The sequence below is a fragment of the Pleurodeles waltl genome, chromosome 2_2 (assembly GCF_031143425.1).
Source record: "Pleurodeles waltl isolate 20211129_DDA chromosome 2_2, aPleWal1.hap1.20221129, whole genome shotgun sequence".
NCBI lineage: Eukaryota > Metazoa > Chordata > Amphibia > Caudata > Salamandridae > Pleurodeles > Pleurodeles waltl.
In genome coordinates this window covers 980,425,605-980,447,577 of record NC_090439.1, presented here as the reverse complement: position 1 = coordinate 980,447,577, position 21,973 = coordinate 980,425,605, and the positions used below count along the sequence as shown (strand labels likewise).

The 21,973-nt window shown below is 46.8% G+C and overlaps 1 long non-coding RNA gene across 1 annotated transcript in view; it reads right to left on the bottom strand.

Moving 5' to 3' along the window:
• LOC138274432 (uncharacterized) overlaps window positions 1-21,973 on the bottom strand; it is a 108,249-nt gene that overhangs the window by 2,949 nt on the left and 83,327 nt on the right. The gene's annotated exons all lie outside the window — the stretch shown is intronic.

Genomic DNA, 21,973 nt, shown 5'->3' with positions numbered 1-21,973 from the left:
ACCCTCACCCTCACTCCCATCACTCCACTCCATCCCACACACTCTACCATGAGATCACACTAATCCCAATGCATGGACAGCCCTCCCAGCCCTGCATGGACACTCATCACCAAAGCATGTACAGCATGGGAAACTATCATAACCACTATACACCAACATACACAAGCAAAAGCTGGCAGGGAAACAACCATAGAGGGGAAGCCACAGGAGTATGAATGTCAGACACCTGAAGCATAAAACATCACTTACATCCCCACAGGTACCCCAGCCAATATCACTGGAGAGGAGGTGCCACCACTATCAAGTCCCCCAACAGAAAAGGCTCACAGCAATGACAGTAACTCTGGACTTCAGGATCTGGACGATCTACCTGACCCATCAGGGACCACTGGACAGTCGGTCACCCAAGCCCAGTCACAGACCACCACAAAACCTTCCCCATCAGGATCCAACACCACAGCACCCACCCAGCATAACCACACTTATGTCCCCAGGACACATCTATCAGCAGTGTGCCCACCTGTAGAGGGACCCAGGCCACACCTCACCCACAAGAAAATCAGGTACCTGGGGTCAGTGGCAGTGGGCACACCGTTCAGGGGATAGAGGCACAGGCCAAACGGGACATTGGGAGGACTGCTGTGCACCAGGGGGAGGACAGGACCAGGGAACCGACTCTCCAACAGGCACTCTCTGAGATCCTGGGAGCATACCAACATTCCCAGGACACGATGGGCCAGATCCTAGACAATGTGCAGGAGAACAGGCGGCTGCAGGAGGGACAGTATCAGGGGATCAGGGAGGACTTGCAAGCCATTATCAACACCCTGATCTCTCTAGCAGGGGTGCTGGCAGACATGGCCAACATCATGGGGGAGGCAACAGCACACAAGCGGGCCCCTGCCACTAGCTAGTCATCTGAACAGCCCTCCACTTCCGCTGCAACTAGTGGCTAGGAGGCCCCACCACAGAACCCACAGAACACCAGCACCCCTGCCCCTGCAGAAGGTGAACCACCCCGCAGACGTTGCCTGTGAACCAGACAGAAGCCAGAGACACTTGCCAAGACCACCGCCAGGAAATGAGACTCTCCTGATTGTCCCCCTTGTGTCCCACTCAGTCACCTTGTCCACCTTGAACTGCCATTGTTCCCCTTCCTATGTCCCCATGGACAATGCACCTGTGCTACAAACAGACTGGAACAATACCCTGGACCATCCTCCATCATCACCGCATTCCATTGCACCTTCCCCTCAATACTGTAGCGCTACAATAAACACCGTTGGAATAAACTAGTATTTCATGTATTGCAAAGTTGTATTGATTGAAACACCTACAACCATTGCAAATGAACTGTACATAGAATGAGCATAGAATAAATGACCTGTAGCTGGATGTTGTGATCACACCAGGATAATGTCGTCATGTCACCAACATCTGCAAACTGAACATCCATAGGTAACAGTTAGTAGGGGAAAGAAGTGGGTAATGCCAGCATGCCAATGCCACACCGAATACATCAATACTCATAGAAATGTGAAGTTGCACTGTCTCACCTGTGTGTCATTGGAAGTACTGACATTTCACTGATGTTCTGTTGTACACATCCTAATCTTCTGCCTCCTCATCCCCACTGACCTCAGGGTCCACTGCTGCCACAGGGACATCTCCAGTCTCATCCTCCTGCAGAAAAGGTACATGGTGTGTGAGGGCGAGGTTGTGCAACATGCATCATCACCTACTATCTGGCAGACCTTCTTGGGTGAGTAGCACAGGGATCCACCTGTCTGATGGAGGCACCTGAACCTGGCATTCAGGAGGCCGAAGGTCCTTTCAATGATCCTTCTGGTTCACCCATGTGCCTCATTATAACATTCTTCTGCCCTTGTCCTGATGATAGGTTTGGGTAACCAGAGTCACCTTCAAATATTTAGGGACAACATTTAGCCACACATTATCCTATATGGCCAACACCATAGGCATACACCAACATATACTGGGTGGGAACCAGGGCTCACCTATAAGCCACACCCTGTGCCTCTGTAGTTGGGACATAACATTTGGGATGCTGCTATTCCTTAGGACAAAGGCATCATGCACTGACCCAGGATACTTAGCATTGATGTGGGAGATGTACTGGCCCGCCAAGCACACCATCAGCACATTCCATTCATGTAGTGGAAACTCTTACGATTCCTGAACACCTGTTCTTTCTGGTGGGGGGGCAAATGCAATATGTGTTCCGTCAATCGCCCCACTTACATTGGGGATATGTCCCATTACATAAAAACCAGCCTTCATAGTATGCAAATCCTCCACCTGGGGGAAAGCAATGTAGCTGCATGTGTGTTTTATAAGGGCAGACAACGTTCTTGTTAGCAAGACTGAGAACATTGGCTGTGGCATTCCTGCTGCCAAGCCCACTGTCACTTGGAAAGAACCAGTTGCCAAGAAATGGAGCACTGATAGGACTTGCATAGGAGGGGGGATCCCAGTGGGATAGATAGCTGAGATCAGGTCAGGTTCCAATTGGGCACAAAGCTCTGTGATTGTGGCCCTGGCAAGTCTATAGTTGAGTATTATGTGCCTGTCCTGCAGTGTTTCCAATTCCACCAGGGGTCTGTAAACGGGGGTATGTCTTCATCTCCTATTCATCTGCAGCGGTAGGTATCTAAGAGACACAAGAGTGAGTAGGTTGTCACAAACTAAACAATGGAGCCACAACTGAACTCCACAATGTGCAAACATGTTATGGGACAGTGTAATTAGTGATGTATGTGCCTATTTATCCTGTGATGCAGCAAGTATCAATAGGCCTGTTCACCACCCCTGAAATGGCGACTGCCTGTCCTTTGTGGAGGAACATGCTGCTGACATTGGGCGCCGTGGCGGTAGGTCGGTTGTGAACCGCTGTGCAATTCCTCATTGGTTTATATTGGGCCCTATGGGGAACAGTGGCCAATGGTGATCTACGCCGATGGTGACGGTATGCAACGCCGCGGACATGACCACCATTTTCTATCTGATTCCTCACTTGTTTCCTGACCTTCCATAGGAGAGGACCTACACTGCATGCGCTGCTGTGACCTGTGTCTGGAACCTACCATGGCTCGTGTGACCGGCCTTCACTTCTGAGGAGTTGGAGCGACTGGTGGATGGGGTCCTACCCCAGTACGGACTGCTGTATGGGCCTACAGACCAACTGGTGAGTACATTGTGGGCACGGTGCATGTGGCATGAATGCATGGGGTTGTGTGTGAAGGCCTCGTGTGAGGGGGTGAGTGGATGTCCTCTTGGCGGAGTACATGTTGTGGTCTGGGCTGGGTGTGTGTCAAAGGTGATGCAAACAGGTACGGTTGGCCATATGTGTGACAGGCTGGACTGTTTGTCTAATGGTGTTTTCCTGTCTGTATTGCCTCTGCAGGTCAGCGCCCATCAAAAGAAGGTAATATGGCGTGCCATCGCCAAGGAGGTGCAGACCCTACGGTCTATGGCAGGCGGAGCACCCACTGTCGCATACGGTGGGAGGACCTGAGACGCTGGGCACAGAAGACTGTGGAAGCCCAGCTGGGGATGGCCTCCCAACAAGGAAGAGGTGTCCGACACCCCTGATGGCCCGCATACTGGCGGTGGCCTACCCTAAGCTGGATGGGCGCTTGAGGGCATCACAGCTGACACAAGGGGGTGAGTACAGTGGCTATCATTGCAACGTACGGCTGGTGGGGTGGTATCTGGGTGGTGGTTGTGTGTCATTGGGTGCCCCTAGGCCAGGCCAGACATAGCAGCATTGGTCCTCTGGTGGCTAAGGGTTTGAATGTGAAATACTGCTTACCTAGCATGTTAGTATTCACTTCTGGGCAGGGCAGCGTCGGTCTCGGGTGTGCTGCAGTTGGCGGTATGTGCCCATCCTCATTCCTTGGTGACTAGCCATTTCATTGGTAGTGCCATGCATCATGCATAGGCCTCTTCCCTGTGTGTGAGGGTGCTGTGTACGCCAACCGCACTGTTGGTGCAGTCATTGACACTGTCTATCCTTAGTTGCTCTCTCTCTCTCTCTCTCTCTCTCTCTCTCTCTCTCTCTCTCTCCCTTCTTGTTTTGTCATCCTGTCCTTATGTGCATTAGCATAATCTGGCGGAGGAGCAGAGGCACTGGTGACAGAGGGAGCTGCATCCCAGAGGACCCTGGAGGCAGAGTCCACCGATGCTGAGGGCACCGGTGGGACGGAGGGCGAAGGGAGCACCATGGCGGAGACTGGCGGGGACAACACAGACTCTGATACCTCCTCCGATGAGAGCTCTCTGGTGGTGACAGACACCTCTGAGACCACCCCAGCTGCAGGTACAGCCACCACCCAGTACCAGCACCCCCCTCCCAGTGGCCCCTCAGTGAGTTGCCTGTGCCCGCTCACCCAGGAGGGTGGGCATCTCCCTCGCCCCAGGCACCTCAGGCCCTGCCCCAGTCAGCCCTGCTGCTCTGAGTGAGAAGGCTATTGACCTCCTGAGATCCATCTCTGTAAGGCAGTCAACCATTGTGAATGCCATCCAGAAGGCTGGCATCCCAGATGCAGTAATCATATGCATTCCTGGAGGGCATTCACAGTGGATTGGCGGCCCAACACAGATCGATTCAGGCTCTGGCCTCCTCTCTGATGGTAGCCATTGTCCCTGTTTCATCCGTCCCCTCTCCAACTTCCACTTCCCAGTCCCATTCACCTCAACCCCAACCCATCCCAAGCACACATACAAACGAGCATGCACACTTGACAACATACAAGAGTGGCACAGGCAAACACAAGCACCACACTTCATCCCACAGGCACTCACACAAACACCGTTCAGTTGCAGACACGACAACATCCACTGTGTCCACTATCCCCCCTCCTCTTCCTCCTCCACCTCCCACCCAGTTATGTCTACACTCACACCTGTATGCACTGCATCAATATCCACTACCAGCATCACCACCACACCAATCAGAACACACACCTCACTGGCAGACGACTCCACAACATCCATGCACGTGTCCCCTGTATCCTCTCCCACTGTGTGTGTCCCCCCCCAAAGGACACAAACGCAAGCATTCAGACACCCAACAGCCATTCACCTCATAACAGCATACAGCCCATGCACCTGCACCCGAATCCAGCAGACATACACCTCCAACAACCACTCCCTCATCCTCCACTCCCATTACCCTCTTCCCACCCCAATGTACTGAAAAAGCTTTGCTTTTCCATGATTGACCTCTTCCCTACTCCCACACCTGCATGTATGGGCAGGGTAGCAAGGACCCAGCCCAGCACCTCAGCCAAACAGTCCACGGGCCAGTGGTAGCACCACCTGCTCGTGATGGTAGAGATTCCAGACCAACACTACTGAAGGGGAAGGAGCCTGCACCAGCTGCAAAGAAAGGGAAGGAGCCTGCACCAGCTGTGAAGAAAGGGAAGGAGCCTGCACCAGCTACAAAGAACGGGAAGGAGCCTGCACCACCAGGGACATGGGGGGAAGAGCCCATCCACCCCTGCCAGAAAAGGGTAAGGGATGACCAACCCATGAGCAGGAGGAGAGGAGGCAATCTATGCCAGTGGAAGCAGTCAGCCAAACCCCGCCACCAGCTGTCACAGGGCCCCCACCACCAGCTATGGTTGTGCAGCCATCACAGAGTGTAGGGGATGAGCAGGAGCCTCCACCAACCACCACCACAGTGCAGCCACCAGAGAGTGCAGGAGCTACCCAGGAGCCTCCCCCAACCACAACCAGCATGCAGCCATCACCACCGGCTGATGCCACGTAGTCCAGCCTCCAGGGGCTACTGTGTACGGCCTGCCCCTCCAGAACCAGTGGGGAAGACACCCACTTGAGAGACTGTGGCCTTGCACTCCCCAGGACAAAGCAATGGGCATGTTACCCGCTCTAGAACCAGAGGGGAAGATACCCACTTGAGAGACTGTGGCCTTGCACTCCCCAGGACAAAGCAATGGGCATGTTGCCCCCTCCAGAACCAGTGGGGTAGACACCCCCTCGAGAGACTGTGGCCTTCCACTCCCCAGGACAAAGAGCACAGGGCATGTTGCCCCCTCCAGAACCACTGGGGAAGACACCCACTCCAGAGACTGTGGCCTTGCACTCCCCAGGACAAAACACAGGGCACATTACCCCCTCCAGAACCAGTGGGCCTGTTCCCGCATCCGGCTGAGGTGCTCCCCACCCCTTCCTGAGGTGCCTGCCTATTTGACAGCAAGTGTACGTATCTATTTCTTGGCCAAATCGGAGTGTTGATTTTATGGTTGATCTGATTACAATCACTTTTGTAAATTCCTGTTGTACTTGCATTATTCTGCAGATTTTCTGGGTCAAATTGTTTTTGTAATGCATCTGGTTGTGTGTATGGCATGTGTATGTTGGGTGTGTGTGGTTCGTGTGTGTGTCACTGTCATTTTCCTCTCTCCCTCCCTTCTGTGCTAGGCAGCTATACTCACCTTCGTCGTCTTCATCAGCGTTGGTGTTCCAGGTGGAGCATAACTTAGGAGATCATTGGGAATACTTGCAGTTCGGGTTCCATGGCAGCGTGGTGCTGCCTGTTTCTCCAATGGTGAGTCTTTTCACTTTCTGCTCTGTTTCCGCCAAGCTTTTGATGGCGTTGGTACCACCCCGGAAAAGGTGGCGGATTTGTGTGTCTTAATATGGTGGGCGGAACTTTGTCTTCCACCTGGCTGTAGGTGGCTACTGCTATGGTGACTGTTGTTCCGCCCTGGCAGTTGGTGCAGTACCTTGGCTGTCTATTGGAGTTATCACCGCCATGGTCATAATTTGGCTGTACTTACTGCAAGCCTGCTGGTGGTATTACTGCCACTTTATCACCCACTGCCAGGGTCGTAATGAGGGCCTAAGTCTGTAGACCAGCTGCCCACTGCTATTGGCTTTTGATATGTCTGTGCCACAATTTTACAAGCATTGGCAAAGCCAACAGTAGCAGCATTAACCATGTTGGAGCATTAGTTTCTAAACTTCCAAGATGACTCCCACGTTGCATTTACTTGCAACGTGGAAGCCATCTTGGAAGTTTAGAAAATATTGGTTGGCCATATTGCGGCATTTTTTTCTATACTTACAAGACAGGCTACACCCTCCATCCAGATGCATCATGATGGTTGTTTGACCTAGCCCTGTCTGCAAGGTCAATCCCACATGTTTTGCCTATTTGCTACACCTTTATTGCTTAATTTGTTTTTGTTAGTCTTCGGACTTTGTGCACTTTACCACTGCTAACCAGTGCTTAAGTGCTTGTGCTCTTTCCTTAAACCATGGTAGAACTGTCTCTTACCCAATTTCCACATTTAATTTACTAGTAAGCCCTAGTAAATTGTACTACATGATTCAGGCGCTCAAAATTAAATGCTACTAGTGGGCCTGCAGCACTGGTTGTGCCACCCACTTAATTAGCCCTTTGAGCATGCCTCAAGCCTGCCATTGCAGAGCCTGGATGTGTACTTTTAAACTGCCATTTCAGCCTGGCATAAACCCTTTGCCAGGCCCAAAACATCCTTTTTAATACATATAACTCACCCCTAAGGGAGTCCCTAGACAGCCCCAATGGCAGGGTGTAGTGTATTTAAAAAATTGGACATGTAATTTTAAGTTTCACATTTTCTAGTAGTGAAAAATGAAATCCATTTTTCACTACTGCAAGGCCTTCCTCTTCTATAGGATAACACTGGAATTACCATATTATACCTTATAAGCATAATTTCCTAATAAGAAGAAATAACACCCCCGTCCCCAAGTTTGGTGTCGCTGGAATCACAATTTAAAAATCCTAGCTTATGGTGAAGTTAGATTTTTAAATTGAAATACTAAAAATGACACTTAGAAAGTTGGCATTTACTTACTTTAACCATTTGGTGCCTACTGTCTTTCTCTAATCACATGTCTGGGGTGGGGTGACAGCTGGGCTTTGTGTGTTCCTCCTAGACAGCTGCACACAATGGGAGCTTAGGTGTGACCTGATGGGCCTTGATGGGCCACCCTGGGTAGGATGGAAGGGAGGAGCTGGGCACAGCCTCAGTTATTCCTGAATGCTGTGTCCTGTCCACACACAAATGGCTGCATAACCCCTTGTAGCGGGTGTGGAGGCAGGGCAGGAAGGGCAGGGAATCTGTGAACTTCAAAGACATATCTTTGAAGTCTCCCCCACTTCAAAGACCCAAATGGGAATAAGTACTGGCCCTTCGACACCACCACGAGTAAACATCTGGACCTGTGGGTACTCTGCCAGGAAGAAAGACTGCTGAGCTGCTGAAGGGCTGTCACTCTGTTGGACTGCTGTTTTGCAGGAATCCTGCTTTGATGTGCTGATCTGTGACTGCTGCTAGTGGACTGCTTTTTTGCTTAACTCCTGCTTTGATGTGGTGATCTGTGCCTGCTGCTCTCTTGCCTGGGAGTGATAAGGACAGGACCTGCATCTCTCCAACCCAGAATGACTCTAAGGGCTTGTTGGCTAGCCTCCTGATCTGAAGTCTCAAGGAAATGAAAGATTTCCAATCAGCCTGCTCTTGCACCTGAAATATGTCATCTTTGAGTCTGCCCTGCCAAGAGGTGCCACCTCAGGCTTAGAATCTTGCAAGTGAGCCTAAGGTGTTTGGTCCAGTTGAACTGATGCATCATCTGTATGGGAGCAGAATTGACACAGCTGCGGGGAACGGAACTGATGCCTCACCTCTACTGTGAAGGTCAGAACCTACACAACCAGACTCCTTTCGCAGCTGCACCTCACATCTTGGGACCAGTGCCTTGCCTTCAGAACCACCATAAGGCCACTGTTCCTGGCGCAAGGAGCTCGCATCCCGATCGACAGCAGCCTTGATGATGATGCCAAAAGTCAGCATCGCGGCCTATGTGCTCAACAGAGCTGATGCAGTGCCTTGACTGGACAACACATCCTCGACACTGGCCTTTGCATCACAAGCCCAAGCGCCTTGATTCTCACCATCAATGCAGCAGGAACTTGCCCCTCAGCCTTGCTTCATCTTGGAACAGACACATTGCCGGAACTGCATGGAGCAGAACCAACACATTGCCTCTAATGCATGGTTCAAAACTGACACAACGCACCACAACCAAGATTTAAGGTACTTTGGTTCAGCAATCCTAACTGGAATGGGTCCCTGTAGCCAGCATGTGCTCAATCGTGGTTGGCCTGAACTTTTGATTTTGTTCCCGGTCCTGTGTGAGCAAATAAGCCTGATTGGTGCATTTTGCTTCTCAGTGCTATTTTACATTTTATTATTTAAAAATTCATAATTACAGTTCTACTTATTGGATTTCTGTTGTGTTTGTTTTGTTTCATTTATTAAATTAAGCTCTATTTGTTTAGTCAGGTGTGATATCTTTTTGAGTGGTGTTTTCACTGTTTCACTGTTTGAAATGTTGCTCAAATGCTTTACGCTTTGCCTTCAAGCAAAGCCTTACTGCTCTGTGCCAAGCTACCAGAGGGTGAGCACAGGTTAATTTGAGGTTTGCTTGTGCCTTACCCTGACAAGAATTGTGGTTGCTGCATGACCAAAGCTCACACCACAGTCAACCAACAACCTAATTTATCATAATGGGCAACTTGGAAGTTAACAAAATAATAATTCAAGATGGCAGCCCAGTGCTATTGGTTTTACCAAAGATTAGCAAAGCTAGCCCAGTTGGCTTTGGCAATGCATATTTTGACTTTTTTAACATTTTGAGATCCACTTGCTTCACATCCAGGTTGAAAGTAAACACAATCTGTACCCTGCTTCAGTATACCCTAAGCACTGTTCATATGAGGCCACATACTAGGGTATGTTTGCCAGGTTTCAACATCACAAACAGAGAAACGTGACTGCCCCTCCACATCTGCAATGTCACAAGTAGAAGCCACACCCATGTCCATATCAAAAGCATGTAACAGATCTCTCTTATGGGAAAAATTACAACCCTGCAGTGGCTCACCTGTTTTCAGGAACACTTGACATTAGTTAGACAATGCGTAGTTTACCTGGGCACTTTTGCCTAGCTGCCTTTCTCTCTTTTGAGGGATTATCAGTGACCAGCTTCAGTATACTTGCAAACATAGCTGACAAGTGAAGTCATCTCCTCCTCCACAAACTTTGTGATCCATGTTATATTGTACCGAAGGCTACTATACAGGCCATGTGCAAAATTAAGTGATGTAAAAGAAATGCTAGGTGCACAGATGTCACAAAAGAATAAACAATACTGGAATTCAGGGAAAAGTGGAATAAATAATTGAGGGTTGGGCTCAATGGCCATTCTCAATTATTTGAAGACACTAATGTAAAATCCTTTACGAGCATGTTGGCACTTGTGTGACTTGAGCTTAGGTACAAAGGAAGTGACTAAGCTGCTTACACTTCAACACAAAGTAATTCAATAATCAACACTAAGGGCCATATTTATACTTTTTGACGCAAAACTGCGCTAACGCAGTTTTGCGTCAAAAACATTAGCGCCGGCTAACGCCATTCTGAAGCGCCATGCGGGCGCCGTATTTAATCAATGACGTTAGCCGGCGTTAGCCGCCGGCGCTGCCTGGTGTGCGTGGAAAAAAACGACGTACACCAGGCAGCGCCGGCGTAGGGGGATATGGAGCTTGGGCGCCAAAAAATGGGGCAAGTCAGGCTGAGGCAAATTTTTCACCTCAACCCGATTTGCGCCATTTTTTTCGACTCCCAACCCCCATAGAAATGACTCCTGTCTTAGCAAAGACAGGAGTCATGCCCCCTTGCCCAATGGCCATGCCCAGGGGACTTCTGTCCCCTGGGCAGGCATGGTCATTGGGCATAGAGACATGTAGGGGGGCACAAATCAGGCCCCCCTATGCCACAAAAAAAATAATAATAATACTTACCGGAACTTACCTTAATGTCCCTGGGATGGGTCCCTCCAGCCTTGGGTGTCCTCCTGGGGTGGGCAAGGGTGACAGGGTTTGTCCCTGGGGGCATGGGAGGGCACCTCTGGGCTCCTTCCGAGCCCACAGGTCCCTTAACGCCTGCCTTGTCCAGGCGCTAAAAAACGGCACAAAAGCGGCCGTACGTCATTTTTTTTGACCCGCCCACTCCCGGGCGTGAATTTTGCCCGGGAGTGTAAATACGGCGCACATGCCTCGGAGTCAATTTTTTAGACGGGAACGCCTACCTTGCATATCATTAACGCAAAGTAGGTGTCCACGCTAAAAAATGACGCAAACTCCATGGAATTTGGCGCTAGACGCGTCTAACGCCAAAGTATAAATATGGAGTTAGTTTTGCGTCGGAATTGCGTAAAAAAAAACGACGCAATTCCGGCGCAAACAGAGTATAAATATGCCCCTAAGGGTCTTATTTAGATCTTGGTGGGACTACTGCCCTCCCGCCAGGGTGGCAGTCCCAAATATTCTGCCATGGTGACGGAGTGTACTCCGTCACATGAGCAGTATCCAACAGCCAATGCAGCGGACTCCAGTGCCGGCAAGCACTACTCCGTTGCTGTCGGGACAGCTGGATTGTGCTGACCATATTTAGATATCACAGTTATGCTGGCGGTGTACCAGTGGCGGTCCCTTGATGGTGGGAGTGTGTTGCTCGACCCATTCAGCATTGTACTATGGCTGTGAAAATTTGATGGATGCTAGCAACACATTCCTGATATATATCAACCAATTGTGAACACCTCCCACACTATAAAACACATTCCTTTTTAGGCCATGATTCTTTGCCATTCCACTGCAACAGAGTATTTTGATGCCCCATTTGCCACATAGACATCAGGTTTTGTTCATTTATTTTTCTCCCTCTTTTTTTTCTTTTCACACATTTGTTTTATTTTTCATCAACTTTTGGGGCACTTGTTCATTTTTTCAGATGTTCACTATGGCAGGGAGAAGTTTACAAATGGCTAAAGCTGCCATGATGCCCTGATTTTGTCTCTGGAAAACAATATTCCAAGGTGATGTTACTCAACCTCCCTTCCATATATGCACATATGCAAAGTGTTATGCATTTGGCATTCACCATTTTATACTATGTATGAATATGTCATTTGTTGTGTTGATCTAGTATTTTGTCACCTTCTTTTTCCTCCATTGAATTGATGTAATTACTTACATAGTTCATAGTTTGTTGAATCAAGAATTTCCAATCACGTTCTGTGGCATGCTGAATATAGATAATATTGATATACAATTTACTTTGCAGTGTCCATGTGATGACCAATGCCAGTAATTCCAATAAGCTGTACTATAGTATTTCGTAGCCTGCTAGGCCTTGGAATGCTTTAGTTCTCAATTCACCTCACTACTATGTTGAGCTGAATGTCTGGTACATGTAACATACACTGTCCAAATAACATTTTCCATTTCAGGAAATTTCTTCAACATTATTACTGAAGTTTCCATCTGTGTAAATTAACCTGCATGTGTAAAATAATAAAAATCACACAAAGGACTAATCGTTCCATTAATCATAATTCTTAACTTTTAGGTTGCTTCATTTGCAGCTGAAGATACATTTGAGATACAATCCAGACTTTTAATTTCATAATGTGTGTAATTCATTTTAGGTCCAACACCCAGAGCCAGTGGACCACCGTCTGCAACTGAAGACTCTTCAAATCCAGACCAGCATCAAGCCTTCAGTGAAGACACCACTCCTACAACTCCGGATGATGTGGCACGGCCTGGTCCATCTGGTCTGTGTGGGCAGACAGCTACAATGAGCCTCACGCGGCCCACACCTACACCTCCCACCCCAGCTACAATAACACCTCAGCATGAAGATACCTCCACTTCCTGTGTCCAAAGGAACATCCCACCAATCTTATGCCCCCCAGCCCTGGCTGCTGTTGAGCCAACACCACCACCACCTCCAGTTCTGCCAGGACCCAGTGGGATGGGGCACACTGCCTCAAGGGCACAGGGTAGCAGGGGGAGGGGTTGTGGGAGGGAATCAGTGGGCAAAGTGCGGCCACTGGGATAACTGTCACCAGGACCACCATCAACCGAGTCCTGGGAGCACTACAACAATCCCCAAATATAATGGCCCAGATCTTTACAGCGCTGCAGGACATGAAGCATCTGTGGAGAGAGTACAATGTAAAAATGCAGAATCACAACTCTAATTTGTGCTTCCTGACTATCATGATGTTTGACATTTATCATCATATGTGCAGTGCTTTTCCTGTACCATCTACCCCTGTCTGTGGTCCTTCAACATCAGGACGAAATACACCTTCCTCAGCCACTGGCAGAAAGGCCCTGCCACAACAGGAAACTGTTCCACCTACCCCAGTCCATGTAACTGTGGACCCCACTTTCCCAGGACGGGCCAGTCATCCGGACCACCTGGAGAGGATGCAACATCTCCACAACCACCTTCAAGAGATACCACACCTAATGTCCTCCAGTATGTAAGTACCATTTACTCTGTGGACTATTTCATGGATACATTTACCTTTTTTGTAGACAGTTGTATTTTGTACATTGGACTTCAAACAATTTAAACACATCATAAATAGTTAAATCCACCATGATGGACTGTATTTCCTTTTTCTATTTCCTTTGATATTGTGTCTCAAACTATTTTTGGTTAATAAAACAATTTCATATAGCACAAAGTCAAAGATTTGTGTTGTATTTATTGGAATATGCATTTTTGTCTTCCTTCCACCATCATTTTAAAACATATTAATCAATGCTTTTTAAACAAAAATAAGATACAACAATTAGATTATGTGTTTCCCATTGCTAAGAAACATTAGAAAAATGAAATCTCAATGTATTGGTGTCATACATTTGTAAGTAACAATTCTTTGTCCAAATTTATATAATTTTACCAACCCATGCATAACCAAACTAGTCTGTGCCATTTAGACGTTGACGCTCCAAGACCTTGTAAGGCTGTTGCATTACTAATGTCAGGCTCCAGCTGTTGACATAAATCCAGAATACATTCTCTATTCAATCTGTATTTTTATGATGTCCCTTCCCTCCATGGTGGCAAGGTCTGCAAATAGTCTGAAGACGTTAGGCTGTCATCTTCTATCTCTCCCTGGGTTCATATGTCTGCATTTGAGTAAGAAAACTTATCAATGGAAAGAGGAAAACAATACTTTGCCAAGCAACACACATCTCATGTCTTAGTAAAGTTGATAAATAATCTGTGCTGACTGTTTTAGAAATACTTGTGAGAGATACAACAAAATTGTGCCACATCACTACAGACAAACAGAATTACTCCAAAGATATTTTACTTTCTTTTCTGTCATCCATATGGGTCAACGCCCATCAAAAGTGGGAAATCTGGAAGGCCATCACCAAGAAGGTGCTGCCCTTAGGGGTCTATAAGTGGTGCAGCCTGCACTGCAGGAAGAGGTGGGAGGACCTATGACACTGGACCTGCAAGTCAACTGAAGTCCTGCTCGGCCAGTCTTTCGCACGAGGCAAGCGTGTGCACTGCACTCTGACCACCTAATGACCCGCGCCCTTGTGGTGGCCTACCCAGACCTTGATGGGCAGTTGAGAGCCCAACAGCAGCATCAAGGGGGTGAGTTAAGTTTGTAGCTATTTTTGTTAGTTAACTTTTTTTATTTACAGCAATTTTGTATGGTATTAACATGAAGGTTGACACACATCCAACGCACATGAGGAGTTCTGGAGATGTAAGTTTTGAAGAAGGTGTCTGATGATGTATTAGGTGTAATGATTTGTGCTAAATGTTGCCACCAGATTCCTTATCACAATTCAAGGACTGTTAGCAGACACATGGCTCTATGTCAGGGATAATGGTCATCACAAATGTGAGTAGGTAATGTAGACCCTATTACAGGTCACATGGCATACAAAGCACTTATGATACAGTTGATGCTTCTGCTTCACATTGGTGAGGTGTTACAATGACCAAACAATAATGAGCGTCTGGTCCAAAAGGACCAGGAATATGGGTACAATGGCATCATATATTTTCAAAAGCATGTTATGAATATGTTTCACTACAAGATTCAAATCAGTTCATGTTGACAGTAGCAGATTGGCATGAAGCCTTACGCCTTCACACATGTGTCAACCAACATGAATTCTGTAGGCAAACTGTATTGATTGAAAAGACAGGAATGTATCCACATTGGTGCCAAAGTTACACATACTCCAAGAAATATTTTAGTGTCCTTAGTTATGTCCAGACAATAAATCACTGATGGTGAGAAATGTGATACTTAAAGGGAATTTCAAAGATAGAAGGTTCTATCACATATACTTTGGAGTATCCTATTTTCAAAAGTCAATATCAGGCCCAAATTATGACTCATTTGGAAAATGTGGAAATGCATCAAGGTGTAATCTGTAGCATATTGTGAATTGCATGTGTGTTTTTGATGGAAAAGAATTATGTAGGAATCAGTGTATGTAATCTTTACTGTGATATAGAACTAATTTTTGCCTAAAGTGAAAGACATCAAATTTTGTAAAACATTTACAGAATGATTAAACCTACTTTAAATAACTAGAGATATTTAGGAGTCAAATGTGAACATGTCTTTGCTCTGTACTGAAGTGGATTAGAAATGTATAAAGGCCTAAGTATTTACTTATGCTGTTGAATTCAAGTGTCAATCCATCACAAAAATATTTTTCTAAATATCTTCAACAGCATAGGTATGTACATAGTGTGTGATATCTTGCTAAGCTACTTCAGTACAGAAGCCATATAATATTTTGTAACTTTGAAATATACCTTAGTTACTTGAAGTGTCACCATTGTGAAATGGGGAGACAAAGAATACGGGCTTTCAGTTTATCGAAATATTGGTACGGCATTGCAGTATTTGCAGACCCACATTGATTCATAGTTTTCTTTTTGTGAATATAAATAATGCAGATTTTCTGGCCTTGTAAACGCACTATAAAAATGTGTTTTTGATATATGTCATTTTTGTTGACATAAGCTCACTAATCTAACCAAGAAAGCCCTATCAATCAGAGGTGTCAAAAACCTCCCTCATAGAAATAAAAATGGATAAGAGACAGGGTCTTACATGATATAGGAGCTAGCAAGGGGAATTACAAAACTGTGACCAGATGGTTTCCGAAAATGTTCCTTACTTGCATGATATAATGATAATAAAGAACCTAAGTTTGAGGGTCTTGAAACTGGTGAAATGTGAAGACTTGGAAAATGTTTTGTGTTCAAAGTTCATGATCAGTTCCATTTACACATATACAATACAACTATTGTATATGTCAGCATCAGTAGGGGCAGGCAGAGGAGACATTGGTTACTATGGGCGGGGAAAGCAGCTGGCAACTGTGGTTTGGGTGCTGAGACCACCAACACTGAGGGACACAGTGGCACAGAGGGTAAGGGGACCGGAACAGAGGCCATGAGTACAAACATCATCTTCAGAGGCCTCCACAGGAACCCATCCCTAGTGGTGGTAGACCTTAATGCTACAGTTACACCTGCATCCCTGTCCGCCACCAAGAGACCCCTTTCCACCCTCCTTCTTGACCCCCGCACCACTCAGTTGGCCAAAATTGCACAATTCTTCAAAGCAGGCACCTCACTCACTGTCTCCCTGCCTGCAATAAATGAGGAGGCTATAGCTCTCCTACAGAATATCTCAGTATGTCAGACTGCACTCCGGAATGGTAGCCTACCTAGAAGACATCCATAGCGCAATGTCTGACCTACAGAGATCACTTAAAAGTCTAGCCTCCTCACTGACTGCAGCCTCCCAACCATCCCAACCTTGTGCCCCCTTCCCCCATCCCAAATCCCTATTCCCAGCCCTGTCCCAAACACTCACTCCTTTGCACGCACCCACTCCATCACACCCAAGCAGTACAAGTACACAAACACAAACTTAGCAAAAAAACAGGCACACACACAAACACTATGCAGATACCACACCCACCACTGGCACACCCACAGACACCACACCCACCAACGCACCCACATGCACAACCAGCACCAGCACACCCACAGATGCCACACCTACCACAACACCCACATGCACAACCACTACCACCAGCACACCCACAAACACCACACCCACCACCACAATTAAATGCACCACCACATCCCCTAGCAACACAACCACACCCAGCACCTCTGCAGCACACCCATCCATACACAGACATACATTAGATACTACACCCAGAAAACACAGATGCCCACACTCGCCCAAGCAATACCTAGGAAAATACACACACACAAATGTACACAATGTATACCAGGACCCACAGGCAACTGCAACTTCAACAGGCACACGCACATTGCCCACTGGCACTCCCTCTACATCCAAAGCCCAACTCCCTACCAAATATCCTATCCAATTTACCTGTGAGGATCTTTTGCTTGCCCTTGCCCTTACCCCTTCCAAATATCGCACCACACCTCCAAAACACAAACCAAACCCTTCCAAATCCCAAGCCACCCCTCCTATACCCAAAAACATCCCTCCCAAACCCAAACCCCCACTCCCAAAAAAGTTAATTGAGGTGCCTGCTCTGCCGCCACTGGATGCCCCTTACTGAGGAGGATATACTCAACAGTGTTCTTAAATGGCATGTTCTTGGTTTGCAGCCCTCCTTTAATATGAATATCTATTTGGATTTGTTCTTAGTTTTTTTTCCAGTGTTATGCAAAATAAGAGATGTATCTCATTGTTTAAATAAATGTACATTTATTTGCAATACCTTTGCAATTTTTTTCATTTTTGACAATGACAAGCCTATATTTTATTTTTGACATATTATATAGTGCGTATATTAGTGTTGGACATTTGTGATGGACATGCTAATTTTGGTGCAAGCATTCATCATGAAACTGGACACTTACACTGACATTATACATGTCAATATTTTTGTAACTTGGGAATGCAGGTGTGTTAATAATATACACATAGGCACTACACTGGAAAATAACACTTTTGAGTTCAATTTAATCTAATGTTTGACAAAATTGCACAAGACAAGGGGACATGTGACCTTAGTACAGCTTTGACATGTTTGAAGTTTAGAGGTAACATTGGTTGTACATTCTGTGTGAACCCACTTGCTGCATTGTGTAGTACAATTACTACATTATGTTTGATTTATGTAGTTACAATGATGTGTACTGTTTATGTATATGATATCGTAGTTCAGGGAAAATGACTACACACACCTGTATGGACACATCCAATGTACACAGACAGGTCTGATGATAACAGGTAAAACAGTGACTTACCTTTGGTTCTGGTGACGGCAGGGTTGATTTCTGTCATGGTCCAGTACCGGCAGCAAAGGTAGGACTTGTACAACTGGGTTCATGACAACAGGGATTGGGAAAAGTCAGAAAAAAGGTAAGTTTCCTGCTTATATACCTCCCAATCTGCCAACTCAGATGTGGCGATTTCCCCGCCACAGTTACGCCAGCAGGAAGGCACATCATGATTGGCCAGGCAGTAAAACTAGCTGAATCCCACCCCAGCCACTTTTGCCAGTTGCTTCATCGAAACAGGTGTACAATCCTGGTGGTGATGGCTGTTCATTGACAGACTTTCGTCTATGGGCCCACCTACATCTAAGTAAAGCGGGTAGAATGTCAAGGTGGCGGGCAGGCTATCTGCAGGACAAATTGGTGACAGGACCAATTCTGCCAAGATCTAAATCAGCCCTAAATCTACTAATTAGTAAGTGGCCCAAACATTATTTTACCTCGTATTCACAACTAAGGGCCAGATGTATACAGGAAGGGGGGTCGGGAGCACACTGTCTCACATCCCAGCACAGTTCGCCCCTTTGCATCCTGGTAAATGCAGTTCACAGTTAGCGCTTACTTGAAAATTATCTGTAGTTTTTCACCAAAGTTGGTGCAGACAATGTTGTATATCTCTAGACACGTGTTTCTGGGTTTAGCCCTTCATCAGTAGAGAGTAGAGAACAAAGAAAATTAATCTGGGGTTGCTGGAAATGCTGTCAAAATCCTCTCAGGTCAAGTACCACTCATAGGCACACAGGTGCATCTCCAAAGCTCGTCAGCTCACTGGCTCAAGGGAGTCTTTTAAACAGGGCCAGATGTATCATGCATTTTTGTGCCTGATTGAGCGGTGATTGCAAAAATGCATTTTGGCATATATGAATCCCAATTTGCGATTTGGTAACTTATTACTGAATCGCAATTTGGAATTGTAACTACATACTGATCCGGTATTAGGAAGGGGCGTGTCAAGGGCACCCCTTCCTAATACCGAATTGCAGCGGTATGCAGGAATGTTTTGAGACCGAAAGGCAGGTGCAAAACATTAACAGTTTACCACCTGCTTCAAGTAGGTGGTAACCCATTTGTAAATAGTACGGAGCTCCAAGTGACCCTTTCCTCTTTGTGAATGGTAGCAAAAACATTTTTTAATAGCAGGCAGTGGTCGAACGACCACTGCCTGCTCTTAAAAAAAAATGAAAAGAAAGCTTTTCATTTTTCTTCAAAACGCATCCCATTTTCCTCTAAGGAAAACGGGCTTCATTAAAAAAGAAAAAGATTGTTTTATTTAAAAGCAACGACAGACATGGTGGTCTGCTGAGCCAAGTGTGCCACTATCCTAGTGATCATAGCAATTCACAATGGGTCGCAAATTGTGCCCTACCTCATGAATATTAATGAGGTAGGTTTATTTGCCAGCCATTGGGAATCGCTAAATGAAACTCCTGGAGTTTCATACATTAAAATAGAGATTACCTAATTGTGATTCGCAGAAAATTGCAATTAGGTAATCTCTAACTAGATAAATGATGCATCTGGCCCTAAATGCCCATGTTTCATCTTGAAATCATGACTGCATTTATTTAAGAGGGCTGCTAAACTGATCTTGTCTAATTGTGGAACCAGGTTTATTTTCATCAATAAGTATGAAAAATTACCATTCAGGATTTGTACTTCTGGTGTGTTGGTATGTGTGTTTGTATTAGTGAGAGAGAGTGAAAAAGCAAAAGTGTGTTTGAGAACAGCAGGTGAGAAGCAGCATTTTGAAGAGACAATTGAAAGTGAAAGTTACCTTAAAGTGTCAGAGGAGATTGCAATGGAGTGTGTGAGAAGGGCATGTAAGATGGGTTTGCAGGGTTGTAGGAAGCTGGCCTGGTGTGTGGTGGGTACCTAAAGTACTTACACCTTATGCCAGTTCCAGGTATCACCCATTAGTGTAGTGTAGGCAGTGTCTAGAAGCCAGGCTCTCTAGAGGTATCTGTGGATGAGCAGTCAAGGCTTATCTAGGAGACATGTAAAGCTTATGCAATACCATTGTAGTCACACAACACTTACACACATGAAAGAAAACACTCAGTGTTACAAAAATAAAAGTACTTTATTTTAGTGACACCATTACCAAAAAGTACTAGAAAGGCAACCCTCCAATAGGAGGTAAGTAACTCACTAGATATGTATACTAGTAATCAGTAATAGGCATAAATAGTGATAGAAAACAAGGCAAATGGCATAGATAAAAGTGACCATAGGGGGAGCCCAAACCATATACTAAAAAAATGGAATGCCAATGCAGTACCCCCACCTAAGTAAGTGGTATGTGTAGAGGGGAGCAGGAGGAACTAGGAAACTCCAAAGGTAAGTACCACAGTGCCCCCCAGCCACCAGGAAGAAAGTAGTAAGTTACTGGAGTTTCCCCTAACCACCCAAAAGGACTAGCAAAAAGATAATGCAACACCCAGACAAGACTGCAAGAAATCAGTGGTGGATTCCTGAAGAGGAAGTCCTGTGGAAGTAGGCGACCAAGTCCAGAAGTGACAGAAGTGTCCATTTGGGGCAGGAGCCACTACCTACCAGTCTGTGGTTGCAGGAGTTTGTCGATGCTAGGATGAAGACAGTCAGCAATGCAGCCCTGGAGTCGGTAGAGAGTTGCTGGAGGATGCAGTCGAAGTCCTACGCCGGAGGGATGATTGCGGTCGGTCAGTGGCATAGAAGAGCCACCAACAAGCCTTGGCAAAGGCAGAAGTCTTAGTGAAACAAAATTGGAGCTACTGGGGACCAATAAGGTCCAGGAGGACTCGACCCACAAGGGTGTCCTAGAGAGACCCTCAGCAAGGCAGACAGTCCACAGAAGAAAAGACAGCCCCCACAGGAGACCCACTGGCAAAGGAACCAGGAGTCACAGAGGACCCCATGCAGCCCAACTGGAGAAGGGTACCAGGCCGCAGAAGAAGCACATAGAGGGCTGTGCATCACAGGAAGGAGTGCTGGGGTTTGTGCTATACAGATCCTGAAGATCCCTTGGAGGAGAAGTCAACAAGCCTTGGTACCTGCAAGAGACGCATTGCTCAGGGTACTGTCCTGCATGGGAAGGCAAAGGCTTACCTCTACCTATGTTGGACAGCAGGTAGAGAGAACCAAGAGGACCACTCCAGACTACCACTCATGATGCAGGATCCACGCAGCTCAGGATAAGAGGAGATCCACGCAGACGGTCATCATTTCAGTTGGTGCATGCGGATGCAGGGAAGATACTCCTTCACTCCAAGGGAGATTCCTTCTTCCTCCTCATGCAGACTGAAGACTTGCCACCCTCAGAGGATGCACAGCTAGGGAAATGTTGCAAAAGCTGGAAGGAGCCATGGAAACAATGTTGCAAGCACAGTCTTCATCGTGGATGCAGCTTGTCGGTTCCTGAAGGGTCAAGTCGCAATTCCAGTGACCAGAAGTTGAAGTAGGGGTTGCAGAGGATTCCTGCTGCAATCTTGAAAGCCGAATCTGAGGACTCGCCCCAGAGGAAGACCTTAAATAGCCCTAAAAGGGGGTTTGACCTAGCCAGATGACCACCTACCAGGAGGGGGCTCTGATGTCATCCGCCTGACCTGGCCACTCAGATGCTCCCAGAGGCCTCTGCCTACCGTGGATTCAAGATGGCAGGATCAAGGGATCCTCTGGAGGAGCTCTGGGCACCACCCCTGGGGAGGTGATGGACAGGG